The sequence below is a fragment of the Taudactylus pleione genome, unplaced genomic scaffold (assembly GCF_031769625.1).
Source record: "Taudactylus pleione unplaced genomic scaffold, aTauple2 ptg000174l, whole genome shotgun sequence".
In the NCBI taxonomy this organism is placed as follows: Eukaryota; Metazoa; Chordata; class Amphibia; order Anura; family Myobatrachidae; genus Taudactylus; species Taudactylus pleione.
Window position 1 is genome coordinate 5,526,378 of NW_028284576.1, and position 22,303 is coordinate 5,548,680.

Sequence of the window (22,303 nt, forward strand, 5' to 3'; positions counted from 1 at the left end):
ATCCCCAAATTGTTTGCATGTAATTTTCAAGATAACTATATGTAACTCTGCATTCCTCTGGGGCATCAGAAGAAAATAAAAACAGTGAAGAATTTGGGTCAGGAATGTTATTCTTCACTTGATATATTGCAGCAAATTTTGGTTCCAAAATCTTATCTGGAGAATGTGGACTGGATTACATTTAGAAATAACATCTCAAAAACATCCATTAGCCTCAAGTTTAGTGAAATCCCATTATCGTTGGTATTTAGTACCTTAATGATTTCATAAAATGTTTCCTTCTTTATCACCATTGTGTTGGAGACTTTGTGGGGCTGAGGAAACTGTCCCACATCTGGTGGCACTGTCCCAACTTACTTCCATTGTGGACAGAGATACATTGTCTTGCTTTCCTTCTCATAGGAATTTTAATGCCCAACTCCCTGTCATATTCCCTTTTATCTCATTATATTTCTGATATTCCTAAGTATACCCACAAATTTATAACACATATTTTGAGTGCTACCAAATGCCATATAGCTTTATATTGAAGAAACTCAGTTCCACCATTCTCTATCTTTATTATAAATACAATTTGGCACATCTATGATTGTGAATACATCACCAGAATTTTTTATAACACTGCAAATAAGTTCTCATATACTTGGATCCTTGGACTAACTGAAATCACCCTATTTCAACCCTTTTATAACTGGTTTGATTCCCCCCCATCATGACTAAGATATTTTGACACCCTTACAAAATTCTCAATTCAATGGGTATAATCCTGTTATTTCTTACTTTGCACAAGTTCATATTATAGTGTCCATTTGTAAGAAATGATCCAAGTTAGAAACTTTTAAGCAGTTTAAGTTCAGTTCTGCTGGTTCATCTTTTCTTACTGATAATATCCATTAGAAAACACTTCCACGTGTCTCTGTGGCGCAATTGGTTAGCGCATTTGGCTATTAACTGAAAGATTGGTGGTTCAAGCCCACCCAAGGACGTGTTTAGTATTTGTTATTCTGTGGCAGGCGGATTCTGTATTTGACAAAATTTACCAGGCATTTGTCTTCATTTTACCTCAATACACAAACTTACATGGAAATTAACAGCTATGTCTTTACTAACTCTACATCCATGGCTTTCCAGCTAGTGTTAGATAATACTATAAAGAACTTTACAAATTGAAAACAAGTGATCTGTCCTAAGAAGATATAGAGAATAAGCTAAAAATTCACAGTGACTTTTAGCCAGAAGAATAAGAAAAATGTATTAATATATACCAGATACTGGGATCCACTGGGTTAATTCTGAGAAGTTGATTCAATTATTTACAAAGGGGGTAAGTTAACCTTGCAACAGTATAGTAACACCAGTTACAGCAGTTGAAATTGGACCCCTAGCAACCCGATATCACTTTTTTTTGCTGCATTATGGGGCTACAACAAATTGCTGCAAGTTTGGAGCTACCATAAGTGAAGCTTATAGTCAGTTACTCACAGGAAATGTGGTGTATCAGCTCTTTGAATCAACCCCAAATTGTTTGCATGTAATTTTCAAGATAACTATATGTAACTCAGCATTCCTCTGGGGCATCAGAAGAAATTAAAAACATTGAAGAATTTTGGTCAGGAATGTTATTCTTCACTAGATATATTGCAGCAAATTTTGGTTCCAAAATCTTATCTGGAGAAAGCGGGCATCGATACCGCTACCTCTCGCATACTAAGCGAGCGCTCTACCATTTGAGATAATTCCCCTTTAATGTTAAAACCATTTACACCACTTACACCAAGAGGACTGGATTACATTTAGAGATAACATCTCAAAAACATCCATTAGCCTCAAGTTTAGTGAAATCCCATTATCGTTAGTATTTAGTACCTTGATGATTTCATAAAATGTTTCCTTCTTTATCACCTTTGTGTTGGAGACTTTGTGGGGCTGAGGAAACTGTCCCACATCTGGTGGCACTGTCACAACTTACTTCCATTGTGAACAGAGATACATTGTCTTACTTTCCTTCTCATAGGAATTTGAATGCCCAACTCCCTGTCATATTCCCTTTTATCTCATTATATTTCTGACATTCCTAAGTATACCCACAAATTTATAATGCATATTTTGAGTGCTACCAAATGCCATATAGCTTTATATTGAAAAAACTCAGTTCCACAATTCTCTATCTTTTTTATAAATACAATTTGGCACATCTATCATTGTGAATACATCACTAGAATTTTTCATAACACTACAAATAATTTCTCATATTCTTGGATCCTTGGACTAACTGATATCCCCCTATTTCAACCCTTTTATAACTGAATTGATTCGCCCCCATCATGACTAAGATATTTTGACACCCTGACAAAATTCTCAATTCACAGGGTATAATCCTGTTATTTCTTACTTTGCACAAGTTCATATTATAGTGTCCATTTGTAAGAAATGATCCAAGTTAGAAACTTTTAAGTAGTTTAAGTTCAGTTCTGCTGGTTCATCTTCCCTTACTGATAATATCCATTAAAAAACACATTCAAGTGTCTCTGTGATGCAGTTGGTTTGTGCATTCGGCTTTTAACTGAAAGGTTGGTGGTTCCATCCCACCCAGGGACGTGTTTAGTATTTGTTATTCTGTGGCAGGAGGATTCTGTATTTGACAAAATGTACCAGGCATTTGTCTTCATTTTACCTCAATACACAAACTTACATGGAAATTAACAGCTATGACTTTACTATCTCTACATCCATGGCTTTCCAGCTAGTGTTAGATAATACTATAAAGAACTTTACAAATTGAAAACAAGTGATCTGTCCTAAGAAGATATAGAGAATAAGCTAAAAATTCACAGTGACTTATAGCCAGAAGAATAACAAAAATGTATTAATATATACCAGATACTGTGATCCACTGGGTTAATTCTGAGAAGTTGATTCAATTATTTACAAAAGGGGTAAGTTAACGCTGCAACAGTATAGCAACACCAGTTACAGCAGTTGAAATTAGACCCCTAGCAACCCGATATCACTTTTTTATGCAGCATTATGGGGCCACAACAAATTGCTGTAAGTTTGGAGCTACCATAAGTGTGGCTTATAGCCAGTTACTCACAGGAAATGTGGTGTATCAGCTCTTTGAATCAACCCCAAATTGTTTGCATGTAATTTTCAAGACAACTATATGTAACTCAGCATTCCTCTGGGGCATCAGAAGAAAATAAAAACAGTGAAGAATTTTGGTCAGGAATGTTATTCTTCACTTGATATATTGCAGCAAATTTTGGTTCCAAAATCTTATCTGGAGAATGCGGGCATCGATGCCGCTACCTCTCGCATGCTAAGCAAGCATTCTACCATTTGAGCTAATTCCCCTTTGATGTTATAGCGATTTCCACCACTTACACCAGGAGGACTGGATTACATTTAGAGATAACATCTCAAAAACATCCATTAGCCTCAAGTTTAGTGAAATCCCATTATCGTTGGTATTTAGTACCTTAATGATTTCATAAAATGTTTCCTTCTTTATCACCATTGTGTTGGAGACTTTGTGGGGCTTAGGAAACTGTCCCACATCTGGTGGCACTGTCCCAACTTACTTCCATTGTGGACAGACATACATTGTCTTGCTTTCCTTCTCATAGGAATTGTAATGCCCAACTCCCTGTCATATTCCCTTTTATCTCATTATATTTCTGATATTCCTAAGTATACCCACAAATTTATAACACATATTTTGAGTGCTACCAAATGCCATATAGCTTTATATTGAAAAAACTCAGTTCCACCATTCTCTATCTTTATTATAAATACAATTTGGCACATTTATCATTGTGAATACATCACCAGACTTTTTCATAACACTGCAAATAAGTTCTCATATACTTGGATCCTTGGACTAACTGAAATCCCCCTATTTCAACCATTTTATAACTGGATTTATTCGCCCCCATCATGACTAAGATATTTTCACACACTGACAAAATTCTCAATTCACAGGGTATAATCCTGTTATTTCTTACTTTGCACAAGTTCATATTATAGTGTCCATTTGTAAGAAATGATCCAAGTTAGAAACTTTTAAGTAGTTTAAGTTCAGTTCTGCTGGTTCATCTTCCCTTACTGATAATATCCATTAAAAAACACATTCAAGTGTCTCTGTGATGCAGTTGGTTTGTGCATTCGGCTTTTAACTGAAAGGTTGGTGGTTCCATCCCACCCAGGGACGTGTTTAGTATTTGTTATTCTGTGGCAGGAGGATTCTGTATTTGACAAAATGTACCAGGCATTTGTCTTCATTTTACCTCAAAACACAAACTTACATGGAAATTAACAGCTATGACTTTACTAACTCTACATCCATGGCTTTCCAGCTAGTGTTAGATAATACTAGAAAGAACTTTACAAATTGAAAACTAGTAATCAGTCCTAAGAAGATATAGAGAATAAGCGAAAAATTCACAGTGACTTTTAGCCAGAAGAAAAAGAAAAATGTATTAATATATACCAGATACTGGGATCCACTGGGTTAATTCTGAGAAGTTGATTCAATTATTTACAAAGAGGGTAAGTTAACCTTGCAACAGTATAGTAACACCAGTTACAGTAGTTGAAATTGGACCCCTAGCAACCCGATATCACTTTTTTATGCGGCATTATGCGGCTACAACAAATTGCAGCAAGTTTGGAGCTACCATAAGTGAAGCTTATAGTCAGTTACTCACAGGAAATGTGGTGAATCAGCTCTTTGAATCAACCCCAAATTGTTTGCATGTTATTTTCAAGACAACTATATGTAACTCAGCATTTCTCTGGGGCATCAGAAGAAAATAAAAACAATGAAGAATTTTGGTCAGGAGTGTTCTTCTTCACTTGATACATTGAAGCAAATTTTGGTTCCAAAATCTTATCTGGAGAATGCAGGCATCAATCCCCTTACCTCTCGCATGCTAATCCAGCGATCTACCATTTGAGCTAATTCCCCTTTGATGTTAAAACCATTTACACCACTCACACCAAGAGGACTGGATTACATTTAGCGATAACATCTCAAAAACATCCATTAGCCTCAAGTATAGTGAAATCCCATTATCGTTGGTATTTAGTACCTTAATGATTTCATAAAATGTTTCCTTCTTTATCACCATTGTGTTGGAGACTTTGTGGGACTGAGGAAACTGTCCCACATCTGGTGGCACTGTCCCAACTTACTTCCATTGAGGACAGAGATACATTGTCTTGCTTTCCTTCTCATAGGAATTTTAATGTCCAACTCCCTGTCATATTCCCTTTTATCTCATTATATTTCTGATATTCCTAAGTATACCCACAAATTTATAACACATATTTTGAGTGCTACCAAATGCCATATAGCTTTATATTGAAAAAACTCAGTTCCACCATTCTCTATTTTTATTATAAATACAATTTGGCACATCTATCATTGTGAATACATCACCAGAATTTTTCATATCACTGCAAATAAGTTCTCATATACTTGGATCCTTGGACTAACTGAAATCCCCCTATTTCAACCCTTTTATAACTGGTTTGATTCCCCCCCATAATTACTAAGATATTTTGACACCCTGACAAAATTCTCAATTCACAGGGTATAATCCTGTTATTTCTTACTTTGCACAAGTTCATATTATAGTGTCCATTTGTAAGAAATGATCCAAGTTAGAAACTTTTAAGCAGTTTAAGTTCAGTTCTGCTGGTTCATCTTCCCTTACTGTTAATATCCATTAGAAAGCAATTTCACGTGTCTCTGTGGTGCAATTGGATAGCGCGTTCGGCTATTAACAAAAAGGTTGGTGGTTCAAGCCCACCCAGAGACATGTTTAGTATTTGTTATTCTGTGACAGGAGGATTCTGTATTTGACAAAATTTACCAGGCCTTTGTCTTCATTTTACCTCAATACACAAACTTACATGGAAATTAACAGCTATGACTTTACTAACTCTACATCCATGGCTTTCCAGCTAGTGTTAGATAATACTAGAAAGAACTTTACAAATTGAAAACAAGTGATCAGTCCTAAGAAGATATAGAGAATAAGCTAAAAATTCACAGTGACTTTTAGCCAGAAGAATAAGAAAAATGTATTAATATATACCAGATACTGGGATCCACTGGGTTAATTCTGAGAAGTTGATTCAATTATTTACAAAGGGGGTAAGTTAACCTTGCAACAGTATAGTAACACCAGTTACAGCAGTTGAAATTGGACCCCTAGCAACCCGATATCACTTTTTTATGCAGCATTATGGGGCTACAACAAATTGCTGAAAGTTTGGCGCTACCATAAGTGAAGCTTATAGTCAGTTACTCACAGGAAATGTGGTGTATCAGCTCTTTGAATCAACCCCAAATTGTTTGCATGTCAATTTCAAGACAACTATATGTAACTCAGCAATCCTCTGGGGCATCAGAAGAAAATAAAAACAGTGAAGAATTTTGGTCAGGAATGTTTATCTTCACTTGATATATTGAATAAAATTTTGGTTCCAAAATCTTATCGGGAGAATGCGGGCATCAATCCTGTTACCTCTCGCATGCTAAGTGAGCGCTCTACCATTTGAGCTAATTCCCCTTTGATGTTAAAACCATTTACACCACTCACACCAAAAGGACTGGATTACATTTAGAGATAACATCTCAAATACATCCATTAGCCTCAAGTTTAGTGAAATCCCATTATCGTTGGTATTTAGTACCTTAATGATTTCATAAAATGTTTCCTTCTTTATCACCATTGTGTTGGAGACTTTGAGGGGCTGAGGAAACTGTCCCACATCTGGTGGCACTGTCCCAACTTACTTCCATTGAGGACAGAGATACATTGTCTTGCTTTCCTTCTCATAGGGATATTAATGCCAAGCTCCCTGTCATATTCCCTTTTATCTCATTATATTTCTGATATTCCTAAGTATACCCACAAATTTATAACACATATTTTGAGTGCTACCAAATGCCATATAGCTTTTTATTGAAAAAACTCAGTTCCACCATTCTCTATCTTTATTATAAATAGAATTTGGCACATCTATCATTGTGAATACATCTCCAGAATTTTTCATAACATTGCAAATAAGTTCTCATATACTTGGATCCTTGGACTAACTGAAATCCCCCTATTTCAACCCTTTTATAACTGGTTTGATTCGCCCCCATCATGACTAAGATATTTTGACACCCTGACAAAATTCTCAATTCACAGGGTAATCCTGTTATTTCTTACTTTGCACAAGTTCATATTATAGTGTCCATTTGTATGAAATGATCCAAGTTAGAAACTTTTAAGTAGTTTAAGTTCAGTTCTGCTGGTTCACCTTCCCTTACTGATAATATCCATTAAAAAGCACTTTCACGTGTCTCTGTGACGCAGTTGCTTAGCACTTTCGGCTGTTAACTGAAAGATTGGTGGTTCCATCCCACCCAGGGACGTGTTTAGTATTTGTTATTCTGTGGCAGGAGGATTCTGTATTTGACAAAATTTACCAGGCATTTGTCTTCATTTTACTACAATACACAAACTTACATGGAAATTAACAGCTATGACTTTACTAACTCTACATCCATGGCTTTCCAGCTAGTGTTAGATAATACTAGAAAGAACTTTACAAATTGAAAACAAGTGATCAGTCCTAAGAAGATATAGAGAATAAGCTAAAAATTCACTGTGACTTTTAGCAAGAAGAATAAGAAAAATGTATTAATATATACCAGATACTGGGATCCACTGGGTTAATTCTGAGAAGTTGATTCAATTAATTACAAAGGGGGTAAGTTAACCTTGCAACAGTATAGTAACACCAGTTACAGCAGATGAAATTGGACCCCTAGCAACCCAATATCACTTTTTTATGCAGCATAATGGGGCTACAACAAATTGCTGCAAGTTTGGAGCTACCATAAGTGTGGCTTATAGTCAGTTACTCACAGGAAATGTGATGTATCAGCTCTTAGAATCATCCCCAAATTGTTTGCATGTAATTTTCAAGATAACTATATGTTACTCAGCATTCCTCTGGGGCATCAGAAGAAAATAAAAACAGTGAAGAATTTGGTTCAGGAATGTTATTCTTCACTTGATATATTGCAGCAAATTTTGGTTCCAAAATCTTATCTGGAGAATGCGGGCATCGATCCCGTTACCTCTCGCATGCTAAGCGAGTGCTCCACCAATTGAGCTAATTCCCCTTTGATGTTAAAACCATTTACACCACTCACACCAAGAGGACTGGATTACATTTAGCGATAACAACTCAAAAACATCCATTAGCCTCAAGTTTAGTGAAATCCCATTATCGTTGGTATTTAGTACCTTAATGATTTCATAAAATGTTTCCTTCTTTATCACCATTGTGTTGGACACTTTGTGGGGTTGAGGAAACTGTCCCACATCTGGTGGCACTGTCCCAACTTACTTCCATTGTGGACAGAGATACATTGTCTTGCTTTCCTTCTCATATGAATTTTAATGCCCAACTCCCTGTCATATTCCCTTTTATCTCATTATATTACTGATATTCCTAAGTATACCCACAAATTTATAAGACATTTTGAGTGCTACCAAATGCCATATAGCTTTTTATTGAAAAAACTCAGTTCCACCATTCTCTATCTTTATTGTAAATACAATTTGGCACATCTATCATTGTGAATACATCACCAGAATTTTTCATAACACTGCAAATAAGTTGTCATATACTTGGATCCTTGGACTAACTGAAATCCCCCTATTTCAACCCTTTTATAACTGGTTTGATTCGCCCCCATCATGACTAAGATATTTTGACACCCTGACAAAATTCTCAATTCACAGGGTATAATCCTGTTATTTCTTACTTTGCACAAGTTCATATTATAGTGTCCATTTGTAAGAAATGATCCAAGAAAGAAACTTTTAAGTAGTTTAAGTTCAGTTCTGCTGGTTCATCTTCCCTTACTGATAATATCCATTGGAAAGCACTTTCATGTGTCTCTGTGGGGCAATTGGTTAGCGTGTTTTCGGCTGTTAACTGAAATGTTGGTGGTTCAAGCCCACCCAGGGATGTTTTTGGTGTTTATTGTTCTGTGGCAGGAGGATTGGGTATTTGACAAAATTTAACAGGCATTTGTCTTCATTTTACCTCAATACACAAACTTACATGAAAATTAACAGCTATGACTTTACTAACTCTACATCCATGGCTTTCCAGCTAGTGTTAGATAATACTAGAAAGAACTTTACAAATTGAAAACAAGTGATCAGTCCTAAGAAGATATAGAGAATAAGCTAAAAATTCACAGTGACTTATAGCCAGAAGAATAACAAAAATGTATTAATATATACCAGATACTGTGATCCACTGGGTTAATTCTGAGAAGTTGATTCAATTATTTACAAAAGGGGTAAGTTAACGCTGCAACAGTATAGCAACACCAGTTACAGCAGTTGAAATTAGACCCCTAGCAACCCGATATCACTTTTTTATGCAGCATTATGGGGCCACAACAAATTGCTGTAAGTTTGGAGCTACCATAAGTGTGGCTTATAGCCAGTTACTCACAGGAAATGTGGTGTATCAGCTCTTTGAATCAACCCCAAATTGTTTGCATGTAATTTTCAAGACAACTATATGTAACTCAGCATTCCTCTGGGGCATCAGAAGAAAATAAAAACAGTGAAGAATTTTGGTCAGGAATGTTATTCTTCACTTGATATATTGCAGCAAATTTTGGTTCCAAAATCTTATCTGGAGAATGCGGGCATCGATGCCGCTACCTCTCGCATGCTAAGCAAGCATTCTACCATTTGAGCTAATTCCCCTTTGATGTTATAGCGATTTCCACCACTTACACCAGGAGGACTGGATTACATTTAGAGATAACATCTCAAAAACATCCATTAGCCTCAAGTTTAGTGAAATCCCATTATCGTTGGTATTTAGTACCTTAATGATTTCATAAAATGTTTCCTTCTTTATCACCATTGTGTTGGAGACTTTGTGGGGCTTAGGAAACTGTCCCACATCTGGTGGCACTGTCCCAACTTACTTCCATTGTGGACAGACATACATTGTCTTGCTTTCCTTCTCATAGGAATTGTAATGCCCAACTCCCTGTCATATTCCCTTTTATCTCATTATATTTCTGATATTCCTAAGTATACCCACAAATTTATAACACATATTTTGAGTGCTACCAAATGCCATATAGCTTTATATTGAAAAAACTCAGTTCCACCATTCTCTATCTTTATTATAAATACAATTTGGCACATTTATCATTGTGAATACATCACCAGACTTTTTCATAACACTGCAAATAAGTTCTCATATACTTGGATCCTTGGACTAACTGAAATCCCCCTATTTCAACCATTTTATAACTGGATTTATTCGCCCCCATCATGACTAAGATATTTTCACACACTGACAAAATTCTCAATTCACAGGGTATAATCCTGTTATTTCTTACTTTGCACAAGTTCATATTATAGTGTCCATTTGTAAGAAATGATCCAAGTTAGAAACTTTTAAGCAGTTTAAGTTCAGTTCTGCTGGTTCATCTTCCCTTACTGATAATATCCATTAGAAAGCACTTTCATGTGTCTCTGTGGGGCAATTGGTTAGCGTGTTTTTGGCTGTTAACTGAAATGTTGGTGGTTCAAGCCCACCCTTGGATGTTTTTGGTGTTTGTTATTCTGTGGCAGGCGGATTCTGTATTTGACAAAATTTACCAGGCATTTGTCTTCATTTTACCTCAATACACAAACTTACATGGAAATTAACAGCTATGACTTTACTAACTCTACATCCATGGCTTTCCAGCTAGTGTTAGATAATACTAGAAAGAACTTTACAAATTGAAAACAAGTGATCAGTCCTAAGAAGATATAGAGAATAAGCTAAAAATTCACAGTGACTTATAGCCAGAAGAATAACAAAAATGTATTAATATATACCAGATACTGGGATCCACTGGGTTAATTCTGAGAAGTTGATTCAATTATTTACAAATGGGGTTATTTAACCTTGCAACAGTATAGTAACACCAGTTACAGCAGTTGAAATTGGACCCCTAGCAACCCGATATCACTTTTTTATGCAGCATTATGGGGCTACAACAAATTGCTGCAAGTTAGGAGCTACCATAAGTGTGGCTTATAGTCAGTTACTCACAGGAAATGTGGTGTATCAGCTCTTTTAATCAACCCCAAATTGTTTGCATGTAATTTTCAAGACAACTATATGTAACTCAGCATTTCTCTGGGGCATCAGAAGAAAATAAAAACAGTGAAGAATTTTGGTCAGGAATGTTTTTCTTCACTTGATATACTGCAGCAAATTTTGGTTCCAAAATCTTATCTGGAGAATGCGGGCATCGATCCCGCTACCTCTCGCATGCTAAGCGAGCACTCTACCATTTGAGTTAATTCCCCTTTGATGTTAAAACCATTTACACCACTTACACCAAGAGGACTGGATTACATTTAGAGATAACATCTCAAAAACATCCATTAGCCTCAAGTTTAGTGAAATCCCATTATCGTTGGTATTTAGTACCTTAATGATTTCATAAAATGTTTCCTTCTTTATCACCATTGTGTTGGAGACTTTGTGGGGCGGAGGAAACTGTCCCACATCTGGTGGCACTGTCCCAACTTTTTTCCATTGTGGACAGACATACATTGTCTTGCTTTCCTTCTCATAGAAATTGTAATGCCCAACTCCCTATCATATTCCCTTTTTTCTCATTATAATTCTGATATTCCTAAGTATACCCACAAATTTATAACACATATTTTGAGTGCTACCAAATGCCATATAGCTTTATATTGAAAAAACTCAGTTCCACCATTCTCTATCTTTATTATAAATACAATTTGGCACATCTATCATTGTGAATACATCACCAGAATTTTTCATAACACTGCAAATAAGTTCTCATATACTTGGATCCTTGGACTAACTGAAATCCCCCAATTTCAACCCTTTTATAACTGGATTGATTCGCCCCCATCATGACTAAGATATTTTCACACCCTGACAAAATTCTCAATTCACAGGGTATAATCATGTTATTTCTTACTTTGCACAAGTTCATATTATAGTGTCCATTTGTAAGAAATGATCCAAGTTAGAAACTTTTAAGCAGTTTAATTTCAATTCTGCTGGTTCATCTTCCGTTACTGATAATATCCATTAAAAACCATTTTCACGTGTCTCTGTGGCGCAATTGGTTAGCGTATTCGGCTGTTAACTGAAAGGTTGGTGGTTCAAGCCCACCCAGGGGCGTGTTTGGTATTGGTTATTCTGAGACAGAAAGATTTTGTATTTGACCAAATTTACCAGGCATTTGTCTTCATTTTACCTCAATACACAAACTTACATGGAAATTAACAGCTATGACTTTACTAACTCTACATCCATGGCTTTAAGATAGTGTTAGATAATACTAGAAAGAACTTTACAAATTGAAAACAAGTGATCAGTCCTATGAAAATATAGAGAATAAGCTAAAAATTCACAGTGACTTATAGCCAGAAGAATAACAAAAATGTATTAATATATACCAGATACTGTGATCCACTGGGTTAATTCTGAGAAGTTGATTCAATTATTTACAAATGGAGTAAGTTAACCTTGCAACAGTATAGTAACACCAGTTACAGCAGTTGAAATTGGACCCCTAGCAACCCGATATCACTTTTTTATGCAGCATTATGGGGCTAAAACAAATTGGTGCAAGTTTGGAGCTACCATAAGTGTGGCTTATAGTCTGTTACTCACATGATATGTGGTGTATCAGCTCTTTGAATCAACCCCAAATTGTTTGCATGTAATCTTCAAGAAAACTATGTGTAACTCAGCATTCCTCTGGGGCATCAGAAGAAACTAAAAACAGTGAAGGATTTTGGTCAGGAATGTTATTCTTCACTTGATATACAGCAGCAAATTTTGGTTCCAAAATCTTATCTGGAGAATGCGGGCATTGATCCCACTACCTCTCGCATGCTAAGCAAGCGCTCTACCATTTGAGCTAATTCCACTTTGATGTTAAAACCATTTACACCACTTACACCAAGAGGACTGGATTACATTTAGAGATAACATTTCAAAAACATCCATTAGCCTCAAGTTTAGTGAAATCCCATTATCGTTGGTATTTAGTACCTTAATGATTTCATAAAATGTTTCCTTCTTTATCACCGTTGTGTTGGAGACTTTGTGGGGCTGAGGAAACTGTCCCACATCTAGTGGCACTGTCCCAACTTACTTCCATTGTGGACAGACATACATTGTCTTGCTCTCCTTCTCATAGGAATTGTAATGCCCAACTCCCTGTCATATTCCCTTTTATCTCATTATATTTCTGATATTCCTAAGTATACCCACAAATTTATAACACATATTTTGAGTGCTACCAAATGCCATATAGCTTTATATTGAAAAAACTCAGTTCCACCATTCTCTATCTTTATTATAAATACAATTTGGCACATTTATCATTGTGAATACATCACCAGACTTTTTCATAACACTGCAAATAAGTTCTCATATACTTGGATCCTTGGACTAACTGAAATCCCCCTATTTCAACCCTTTTATAACTGGATTGATTCGCCCCCATCATGACTAAGATATTTTCCCACACTGACAAAATTCTCAATTCACAGGGTATAATCCTGTTATTTCTTACTTTGCACAAGTTCATATTATAGTGTCCATTTGTAAGAAATGATCCAAGTTAGAAACTTTTAAGCAGTTTAAGTTCAGTTCTGCTGGTTCATCTTCCCTTACTGATAATATCCATTAGAAAGCACTTTCATGTGTCTCTGTGGGGCAATTGGTTAGCGTGTTTTTGGCTGTTAACTGAAATGTTGGTGGTTCAAGCCCACCCTTGGATGTTTTTGGTGTTTGTTATTCTGTGGCAGGCGGATTCTGTATTTGACAAAATTTACCAGGCATTTGTCTTCATTTTACCTCAATACACAAACTTACATGGAAATTAACAGCTATGACTTTACTAACTCTACATCCATGGCTTTCCAGCTAGTGTTAGATAATACTAGAAAGAACTTTACAAATTGAAAACAAGTGATCAGTCCTAAGAAGATATAGAGAATAAGCTAAAAATTCACAGTGACTTATAGCCAGAAGAATAACAAAAATGTATTAATATATACCAGATTCTGGGATCCACTGGGTTAATTCTGAGAAGTTGATTCAATTATTTACAAATGGGGTTAGTTAACCTTGCAACAGTATAGTAACACCAGTTACAGCAGTTGAAATTGGACCCCTAGCAACCTGATATCACTTTTTTATGCAGCATTATGGGGCTACAACAAATTGCTGCAAGTTAGGAGCTACCATAAGTGTGGCTTATAGTCAGTTACTCACAGGAAATGTGGTGTATCAGCTCTTTGAATCAACCCCAAATTGTTTGCATGTAATTTTCAAGACAACTATATGTAACTCAGCATTCCTCTGGGGCATCAGAAGAAAATAAAAACAGTGAAGAATTTTGGTCAGGAATGTTATTCTTCACTTGATATACTGCAGCAAATTTTGGTTCCAAAATCTTATCTGGAGAATGCGGGCATTGATCCCGCTACCTCTCGCATGCTAAGCGAGCGCTCTACCATTTGAGTTAATTCCCCTTTGATGTTAAAACCATTTACACCACTTACACCAAGAGGACTGGATTACATTTAGAGATATCATCTCAAAAACATCCATTAGCCTCAAGTTTAGTGAAATCCCATTATCGTTGGTATTTAGTACCTTAATGATTTCATAAAATGTTTCCTTCTTTATCACCATTGTGTTGGAGACTTTGTGGGGCTGAGGAAACTGTCCCACATCTGGTGGCACTGTCCCAACTTTTTTCCATTGTGGACAGACATACATTGTCTTGCTTTCCTTCTCATAGAAATTGTAATGCCCAACTCCCTATCATATTCCCTTTTTTCTCATTATAATTCTGATATTCCTAAGTATACCCACAAATTTATAACACATATTTTGAGTGCTACCAAATGCCATATAGCTTTATATTGAAAAAACTCAGTTCCACCATTCTCTATCTTTATTATAAATACAATTTGGCACATCTATCATTGTGAATACATCACCAGAATTTTTCATAACACTGCAAATAAGTTCTCATATACTTGGATCCTTGGACTAACTGAAATCCCCCAATTTCAACCCTTTTATAACTGGATTGATTCGCCCCCATCATGACTAAGATATTTTCACACCCTGACAAAATTCTCAATTCACAGGGTATAATCATGTTATTTCTTACTTTGCACAAGTTCATATTATAGTGTCCATTTGTAAGAAATGATCCAAGTTAGAAACTTTTAAGCAGTTTAATTTCAATTCTGCTGGTTCATCTTCCGTTACTGATAATATCCATTAAAAACCATTTTCACGTGTCTCTGTGGCGCAATTGGTTAGCGCATTCGGCTGTTAACTGAAAGGTTGGTGGTTCAAGCCCACCCAGGGGCGTGTTTGGTATTGGTTATTCTGAGACAGAAAGATTTTGTATTTGACCAAATTTACCAGGCATTTGTCTTCATTTTACCTCAATACACAAACTTACATGGAAATTAACAGCTATGACTTTACTAACTCTACATCCATGGCTTTAAGATAGTGTTAGATAATACTAGAAAGAACTTTACAAATTGAAAACAAGTGATCAGTCCTATGAAAATATAGAGAATAAGCTAAAAATTCACAGTGACTTATAGCCAGAAGAATAACAAAAATGTATTAATATATACCAGATACAGATACTGGGATCCACTGGGTTAATTCTGAGAAGTTGATTCATCTATTTACAAATGGGGTAAGTTAACCTTGCAACAGTATAGTAACACCAGTTACAGCAGTTGAAATTGGACCCCTAGCAACCCGATATCACTTTTTTATGCAGCATTATGGGGCTACAACAAATTGCTGCAAGTTAGGAGCTACCATAAGTGTGGCTTATAGTCAGTTACTCACAGGAAATGTGGTGTATCAGCTCTTTTAATCAACACCAAATTGTTTGCATGTAATTTTCAAGACAACTATATGTAACTCAGCATTCCTCTGGGGCATCAGAAGAAAATAAAAACAGTGAAGAATTTTGGTCAGGAATGTTATTCTTCACTTGACATACTGCAGCTAATTTTGGTTCCAAAATCTTATCTGGAGAATGCGGGCATCGATCCCGCTACCTCTCGCATGCTAAGCAAGCGCTCTACCATTTGAGCTAATTCCCCTTTGATGTTTTAGCCATTTACACCACTTACACCAGGAGGACTGGATTACATTTAGAGATAACATCTCAAAAACATCCATTAGCCTCAATTTTATTGAAATCCCATTATCGTTGGTATTTAGTACCTTAATGATTTCATAAAATGTTTCCTTCCTTATCACCATTGTGTTGGAGACTTTGTGGGGCTGAGGAAACTGTCCCACATCTGGTGGCACTGTCCCAACTTACTTCCATTGTGGACAGACATACATTGTCTTGCTTTCCTTCTCATAGGAATTGTAATGCCCAACTCCCTGTCATATTCCCTTTTATCTCATTATATTTCTGATATTCCTAAGTATACCCACAAATTTATAACACATATTTTGAGTGCTAACAAATGCCATATAGCTTTATATTGAAAAAACTCAGTTCCACCATTCTCTATCTTTATTATAAATACAATTTGGCACATCTATCATTGTGAATACATCACCAGAATTTTTCATAACACTGCAAATAAGTTCTCATATACTTGGATCCTTGGACTAACTGAAATCCCCCTATTTCAACCCTTTTATAACTGGATTGATTCACCCCCATCATGACTAAGATATTTTCACACACTGACAAAATTCTCAATTCACAGGGTATAATCCTGTTATTTCTTACTTTGCACAAGTTCATATTATAGTGTCCATTTGTAAGAAATGATAAAAGTTAGAAACTTTTAAGCAGTTTAAGTTCAATTCTGCTGGTTCATCTTCCCTTACTGATAATATCCATTAGAAAGCATTTTTACGTGTCTCTGTGGCGCAATTGGTTAGCGCGTTCGGCTGTTAACTGAAAGGATGGTGGTTCAAGCCCACCCAGGGACGAGTTTGGTATTTGTTATTCTGTGACAGGAGGATTCTGTATTTGACAAAATTTACCAGGCATTTGTCTTCATTTTAACTCAATACACAAACTTACATGGAAATTAACAGCTATGACTTTACTAACTCTACATCCATGGCTTTCCAGCTAGTGTTAGATAATACTAGAAAGAACTTTACAAATTGAAAACAAGTGATCAGTCCTAAGAAGATATAGAGAATAAGCTAAAAATTCACAGTGACTTATAGCCAGAAGAATAACAAAAATGTATTAATATATCCAAGATACTGGGATCCACTGGGTTAATTCTGAGAAGTTGATTCATTATTTACAAATGGGGTAAGTTAACGCTGCAACAGTATAGTAACACCAGTTACAGCAGTTGAAATTAGACCCCTAGCAACCCGATATCACTTTTTTATGCAGTATTATGGGGCTACAACAAATTGCTGCAAGTTTGGAGCTACCATAAGTGTGGCTTATAGTCCGTTTCTCACAGGAAATGTGGTGTATCAGCTCTTTGAATCAACCCCAAATTGTTTGCATGTAATTTTCAAGACAACTATATGTGACTCAACATTCCTCTGGGGCATCAGAAGAAAATAAAAACAGTGAAGAATTTTATCAGGAATGTTATTCTTCACTTGAAATACTGCGGCAAATTTTGGTTCCAAAATCTTATCTGGAGAATGCGGGCATCGATGCTGCTACCTCTCGCATGCTAAGCGAGCGCTCAACCATTTTAGCTAATTCCCCTTTGATGTTAAAACCATTTACACCACTTACACCAAGAGGACTGGATTACATTTAGAGATAACATTTCAAAAACATCCATTAGCCTCAAGTTTAGTGAAATCCCATTATCGTTGGTATTTAGTACCTTAATGATTTCATAAAATGTTTCCTTCTTTATCACCATTGTGTTGGAGACTTTGTGGGGCTGAGGAAACTGTCCCACATCTGGTGGCACTGTCCCAACTTACTTCCATTGTGGACAGACATACATTGTCTTGCTTTCCTTCTCATAGGAATTGTAATGCCCAACTCCCTTTCATATTCCCTTTTATCTCATTATATTTCTGATATTCCTAAGTATACCCACAAATTTATAACACATATTTTGAGTGCTACCAAATGCCATATAGCTTTATATTGAAAAAACTCAGATCCACCATTCTCTATCTTTATTATAAATACAATTTGGCACATCTATCATTGTGAATACATCACCAGAATTTTTCATACACTGCAAATAAGTTCTCATATACTTGGATCCTTGGACTAACTGAAATCCCCCTATTTCAACCCTTTTATAACTGGTTTGATTCGCCCCCATCATGACTAAGATATTTTGACACCCTGACAAAATTCTCAATTCACAGGGTATAATCCTGTTATTTCTTACTTTGCACAAGTTCATATTATAGTGTCCATTTGTAAGAAATGATCCAAGAAAGAAACTTTTAAGCAGTTTAAGTTCAATTCTGCTGGTTCATCTTCCCTTACTGATAATATCCATTAGAAAGCATTTTCACGTGTCTCTGTGTGGCAATTGGTTAGCATGTTTTTGGCTGTTAACTGAAAGGTTGGTGGTTCAAGCCCACCCAGGAACGTTTTTGGTGTTTGTTATTCTGTGGCAGGAGGATTCTGTATTTGACAAAATTTACCAGGCATTTGTCTTCATTTTACCTCAATACACAAACTTACATGGAAATTAACAGCTATGACTCTAATAACTCTACATCCTTGGCTTTCCAGCTAGTGTTAGATAATACTAGAAAGAACTTTACAAATTGAAAGCAAGTGATCAGTCCTAAGAAGATATAGAGAATAAGCTAAAAATTCACAGTGACTTATAGCCAGAAGAATAAGAAAAATGTATTAATATATACAAGATACTGGGATCCACTGGGTTAATTCTGAGAAGTTGATTCAATTATTTACAAAGGGGGTAAGTTAACACTGCAACAGTATAGTAACACCAGTTACAGCAGTTGAAATTGGTCCCCTAGCAACCTGATATCACTATTTTATGCAGCATTATGGGGCTACAACAAATTGCTGCAAGTTTGGAGCTACCATAAGTGTGGCTTATAGTCAGTTACTCACAGGAAATGTGGTGTATCAGCTCTTTGAATCAACCCCAAATTGTTTGCATGTAATTTTCAAGACAACTACATGTAACTCAGCATTTCTCTGGGGCATCAGAAGAAAATAAAAACAGTGAAGAATTTTGGTCAGGAATATTATTCTTCACTTGATATACTGCAGCAAATTTTGGTTCCAAAATCTTATCTGGAGAATGCGGGCATCGATGCTGCTACCTCTCGCATGCTAATCGAGTGCTCTACCATTTGAGCTAATTCCCCTTTGATATTAAAACCATTCACACCACTTACTCCAAGAGGACTGGATTACATTTAGAGATAACATTTCAAAAACATCCATTAGCCTCAAGTTTAGTGAAATCCCATTATCGTTGGTATTTAGTACCTTAATGATTTCATAAAATGTTTCCTTCCTTATCACCATTGTGTTGGAGACTTTGTGGGGCTGAGGAAACTGTCCCAAATCTGGTGGCACTGTCCCAACTTACTTCCATTGTGGACAGACATACATTGTCTTGCTTTCCTTCTCATAGGAATTGTAATGCCCAACTCCCTGTCATATTCCCTTTTATCTCATTTTATTTCTGATATTCCTAAGTATACCCACAAATTTATAACACATATTTTGAGTGCTACCAAATGCCATATAGCTTTATATTGAAAAAACTCAGTTACACCATTCTCTATCTTTATTATAAATACAATTTGGCACATCTATCATTGTGAATACATCAACAGAATTTTTCATAACACTGCAAATAAGTTCTCATATACTTGGATCCTTGGACTAACTGAAATCCCCCTATTTCAACCCTTTTATAACTGGATTGATTTGCCCCCATCATGACTAAGATATTTTCACACCCTGACAAAATTCTCAATTCACAGGGTATAATCCTGTTATTTCTTACTTTGCACAAGTTCATATTATAGTGTCCATTTGTAAGAAATGATCCAAGTTAGAAACTTTTAAGCAGTTTAAGTTCAATTCTGCTGGTTCATCTTCCCTTACTGATAATATCCATTAGAAAGCATTTTTACGTGTCTCTGTGGCGCAATTGGTTAGCGCGTTCGGCTGTTAACTGAAAGGTTGGTGGTTCAAGCCCACCCAGGGACGAGTTTGGTATTTGTTATTCTGTGACAGGAGGATTCTGTATTTGACAAAATTTACCAGGCATTTGTCTTCATTTTACCTCAATACACAAACTTACATGGAAATTAACAGCTATGACTTTACTAACTCTACATCCATGGCTTTCCAGCTAGTGTTAGATAATACTAGATAGAACTTTACAAATTGAAAACAAGTGATCAGTCCTAAGAAGATATAGAGAATAAGCTAAAAATTCACAGTGACTTTTAGCCAGAAGAATAAGAAAAATGTATTAATATATACCAGATACTGGGATCCACTGGGTTAATTCTGAATAGTTGATTCAATTATTTACAAATGGGGTAAGTTAACCTTGCAACAGTATAGTAACACCAGTTACAGCAGTTGAAATTGGACCCCTAGCAACCCGATATCACTTTTTTATGCAGCATTATGGGGCTACAATAAATTGCTGCAAGTTTGGAGCTACCATAAGTGTGGCTTATAGTCCGTTACTCACAGGAAATGTGGTGTATCAGCTCTTTGAATCAACCCCAAATTGTTTGCATGTAATTTTCAAGACAACTATATGTGACTCAGCATTCCTCTGGGGCATCAGAAGAAAATAAAAACAGTAAGGAATTTTATCAGGAATGTTATTCTTCACTTGAAATACTGCAGCAAATTTTGGTTCCAGAATCTTATCTGGAGAATGTGGGCATCGATGCTGCTTCCTCTCGCATGCTTAGCGAGCGCTCTACCATTTGAGCTAATTCCCCTTTGATATTAAAACCATTTACACCACTTACACCAAGAGGACTGGATTACATTTAGAGATAACATTTCAAAAACATCCATTAGCCTCAAGTTTAGTGAAATCCCATTATCGTTGGTATTTAGTACCTTAATGATTTCATAAAATGTTTCCTTCTTTATCACCATTGTGTTGGAGACTTTGTGGGGCTGAGGAAACTGTCCCACATCTGGTGGCACTGTCCCAACTTACTTCCATTGTGGACAGACATACATTGTCTTGCTTTCCTTCTCATAGGAATTGTAATGCCCAACTCCCTTTCATATTCCCTTTTATCTCATTATATTTCTGATATTCCTAAGTATACCCACAAATTTATAACACATATTTTGAGTGCTACCAAATGCCATATAGCTTTATATTGAAAAAACTCAGTTACACCATTCTCTATCTTTATTATAAATACAATTTGGCACATCTATCATTGTGAATACATCACCAGAATTTTTCATAACACTGCAAATAAGTTCTCATATACTTGGATCCTTGGACTAACTGAAATCCCCCTATTTCAACCCATTTAAAACTATTTTGATTCACCCCCATCATGACTAAGATATTTTCACACCCTGACAAAATTCTCAATTCACAGGGTCTAATCCTGTTATTTCTTACTTTGCACAAGTTCATATTATAGTGTCCATTTGTAAGAAATGATCCAAGTTAGAAACTTTTAAGCAGTTTACGTTCAATTCTGCTGGTTCATCTTCCCTTACTGATAATATCCATTAGAAAGCATTTTTATTTTTCTCTGTGGCGCAATTGGTTAGCGTGTTTGGCTGTTAACTGAAAGGTTGGTGGTTCAAGCCAACCCAGGGATGTGTTTGGTATTGTTATTCTGTGACAGGAGGATTCTGTATTTGACAAAATTTACCAGGCATTTGTCTTCATTTTACCTCAATACACAAACTTACATGGAAATTAACAGCTATGACTTTACTAACTCTACATCCATGGCTTTCCAGCTAGTGTTAGATAATACTAGAAAGAACTTTACAAATTGAAAACAAGTGATCAGTCCTAAGAAGATATAGAGAATAAGCTAAAAATTCACAGTGACTTATAGCCAGAAGAATAACAAAAATGTATTAATATATACCAGATACTGGGATCCACTGGGTTAATTCTGAGAAGTTGATTCAATTATTTACAAATGGGGTAAGTTAACGCTGCAACAG

The 22,303-nt window shown here is 35.9% G+C and overlaps 5 non-coding genes across 5 annotated transcripts; all 5 read left to right on the forward strand.

Moving 5' to 3' along the window:
• The first annotated feature begins 912 nt into the window (after positions 1 to 912).
• On the forward strand, positions 913 to 986 carry TRNAN-AUU (transfer RNA asparagine (anticodon AUU)). Its single transcript has one exon. It is a non-coding gene; the product is annotated as a tRNA-Asn (tRNA).
• A 4,762-nt stretch (positions 987 to 5,748) lies between these two features.
• Positions 5,749 to 5,822, forward strand: TRNAN-AUU (transfer RNA asparagine (anticodon AUU)). The gene has a single exon. It is a non-coding gene; the product is annotated as a tRNA-Asn (tRNA).
• A 9,599-nt stretch (positions 5,823 to 15,421) lies between these two features.
• On the forward strand, positions 15,422 to 15,495 carry TRNAN-GUU (transfer RNA asparagine (anticodon GUU)). Its single transcript has one exon. It is a non-coding gene; the product is annotated as a tRNA-Asn (tRNA).
• Positions 15,496 to 17,038: 1,543 nt separating this feature from the next.
• TRNAN-GUU (transfer RNA asparagine (anticodon GUU)) lies at positions 17,039 to 17,112 on the forward strand. The gene has a single exon. It is a non-coding gene; the product is annotated as a tRNA-Asn (tRNA).
• Positions 17,113 to 20,261: 3,149 nt separating this feature from the next.
• Positions 20,262 to 20,335, forward strand: TRNAN-GUU (transfer RNA asparagine (anticodon GUU)). The gene has a single exon. It is a non-coding gene; the product is annotated as a tRNA-Asn (tRNA).
• Positions 20,336 to 22,303: the final 1,968 nt, after the last annotated feature.